This window comes from Pseudochaenichthys georgianus, chromosome 10, assembly GCF_902827115.2.
Source record: "Pseudochaenichthys georgianus chromosome 10, fPseGeo1.2, whole genome shotgun sequence".
Taxonomy (NCBI): domain Eukaryota; kingdom Metazoa; phylum Chordata; class Actinopteri; order Perciformes; family Channichthyidae; genus Pseudochaenichthys; species Pseudochaenichthys georgianus.
The window spans coordinates 3,294,725-3,297,808 of NC_047512.1; positions in this window are offsets into that span (position 1 = coordinate 3,294,725).

Below are 3,084 nucleotides of genomic sequence, written 5' to 3' on the forward strand. Positions count from 1 at the left end.
GAGTTCTGCTCCTCTGTTGTGAGCCTAATCCTTCCTGAGTTTATGCCATGGCCGAACTCTGAGAAGTTAGAGGAGATGGCGTTAACTTTTGAGCGCAAATGGGGTGTGCCACAGTGTGTTGGTGCAGTAGATGGATCACACATCCCCATTATGAGACCAGAGGAATACCATAACGAGTATTTCAACCACAAAGGCTGGCACTCGCTCGTCCTGCAGGGTGTTGTGGATGCTAGGGGCCTCTTTTGGAGTGTTTTTGTTGGCTTACCAGGTAGCATGCATGATAGCAGAGTGTTCAGCATTGGGGGACATGATGTGTGTTACTATATCCTTGGTGACTCAGCCTACACCCTGCAAAGATGGCTGATGAAACCTTTCCAGGACAATGGAAGGCTCACACCCGAGCAACGTGTGTACAACTTCAAAACAAGCCGAGCTGCTGTAAGCAGGGTCCCACACTCAGAGGCAGAGATCCAGGGTGATGCACATGGCTTTCTTACCCCGGAATAAGTGTGTGAAAGCTGGGTAAAAGTTATGTGAATACAGAGAGAGAGCAGCAGCAGCAGCAGCAGCAGCAGGCTGTGACACAGAGAGCTCCTTCCAGCACCTCGCTCTATCCCACCCAGAGGAAAGGCTGCTTCACAGAAGAGTCACTGCTGTAAGCAGGGTCCCACACTCACAGGCAGAGATCCAGGGTGATGTACATGGGTCAGAAAAAGTCTAAGTTAACTTTTGGAAGAACCAGAGAAAAGGGGTGAAAATGGAAAAAATGTATCCGAAAATAGTGCCTCATATGCGGGTAGAGTCTCCCCAAACTCCCCTCACATTCCTCCAGAGTCAGAAAGAGTCAAAGTTAACTTTTGGAAGAATCATAAAAAAGGGCTGAAAATGGAAAAAATGTATCCGAAAATAGTGCCTCATATGCGGGTAGAGTCTCCCCAAACTCCTCTTACATTCCTCCAGAGGCCAGTTCAAAAACTTAAAGTTTGGTGAGAACCATGATTGGGGGTCCTCCAGGCAACAATTGTATCCGATCCAAAGTGCTCATGTAGCGGACGCATTCCTCCATGATTTCTCCATGATGTGAAATAGCCGTTTTTTTTCTAAGTGCTCTCAAAAACCGGGTTTCCGATTTCGTGCAGATGGTAGCTTGGAAAAGATGAATGCATTTTTTCGACGGAGGAAGGGAGGTCTCGATTCCCCTCTCCGTTGTAAAATGCAACGGGGGAGTGGAAAAGTGTCCGGGGCTTCCACCGGAAGCGCCGAAGACTTGCGCTTTTGTGAGCCCCTCCTCCGTTGAAACTTAGCCGTTTTTTCGAGAATTTTTTAAAACTTCATTTTTGATTATTTTAAGATATAGTTGACCGTTTTCTTTACTTTTTTTTGCTTTCCACGGGTGGGGGTGCATGGCAGGCCGCCTATGACCTCCCAAATTCGGCCTGGAACCTCTGGGAATTGTGGGTTAAGCTCCATAAACTGACAAAGTCACCCAGAAATGTCATTTTAATAGCCCAAAAATAATTAAAACGAATACATTTAAATAGTGAAAGGTACAATTGTGCTCCTAATTACCCAGAATTTGATTTATATAGCCCCATGATAGTGAATACAAATCATTTTCATGGAAAAAAGTGTTAAAATGCCTGATTAATATGTTTGTAATGATGGCAGCAGTCAGTGCTGTAAGCAGGGTCCCACACTAACAGGCAGAGATCCAGGGTGATGCACATGGCTTTCTTACCCCGGAATAAGTGTGTGAAAGCTGGGTAAAAGTTATGTGAATACAGGCAGAGAGCAGCAGCAGCAGCAGGCTGTGACCCAGAGAGCTCCTTCCAGCACCTTGCTCTATCCCACCCAGAGGAGAGGCTGCTTCACAGCAGAGTCACTGCTGTAAGCAGGGTCCCACACTCACAGGCAGAGATCCAGGGTGATGCACATGGCTTTCTTACCCCGGAATAAGTGTGTGAAAGCTGGGTAAATGTTATGTGAATACAGGGAGAGAGCAGCAGCAGGCTGTGACCCAGAGAGCTCCTTCCAGCACCTCGCTCTATCCCACCCAGAGGAGAGGCTGCTTCACAGCAGAGTCACTGCTGTAAGCAGGGTCCCACACTCACAGGCAGAGATCCAGGGTGATGTACATGGGTCATAAAAAGTCTAAGTTAACTTTTGGAAGAACCAGAGAAAAGGGGTGAAAATGGAAAAAATGTATCCGAAAATAGTGCCTCATATGCGGGTAGAGTCTCCCCAAACTCCCCTCACATTCCTCTAGAGTCAGCAAAAGTCAAAGTTAACTTTTGGAAGAACCATAGAAAAGGGGTGAAAATGGAAACAATGTATCCGAAATTAGTGACTCATATGCGGGTAGAGTCTCCCCAAACTCCCCTCACATTCCGCCAGAGTCAGAAAAAGTCAAAGTTAACTTTTTGGAAGAACCATAGAAAAGGGCTGAAAATGGAAAAAATGTATCCGAAAATAGTGCCTCATATGCGGGTAGAGTCTCCCCAAACTCCTCTTACATTCCTCCAGAGGCCAGTTCAAAAACTTAAAGTTTGGTAAGAACCATGATTGGGGGTCCTCCAGGCAACAATTGTATCCGATCCAAAGTGCTCATGTAGCGGACGCATTACTCCATGATTACTCCATGATGTGAAATAGCCGTTTGTTTTCTAAGTGCTCTCAAAAACCGGGTTTCCGATTTCGTGCAGATGGTAGCTTGGAAAAGATGAATGCATTTTTTCGACGGAGGAAGGGAGGTATTGATTCCCCTCTCCGTTGTAAAATGCAACGGGGGAGTGGAAAAGTGTCCGGGGCTTCCGCCGGAAGCGCCGAAGACTTGCGCTTTTGTGAGCCCCTCCTCCGTTGAAACTTAGCCGTTTTTTCGAGAATTTTTTAAAACTTCATGTTTGATTATTTTAAGATATAGTTGACCATTTTCTTTACTTTGTTTTGCTTTCCACGGGTGGGGGCGCATGGCAGGCCACCTATGAGCTCCCAAATTCGGCCTGGAACCTCCGGGACTTGTGGGTTAAGCTCCATAAACTGACAAAGTCACCCAGAAATGTAATTTTAATAGCCCAAAAATATATA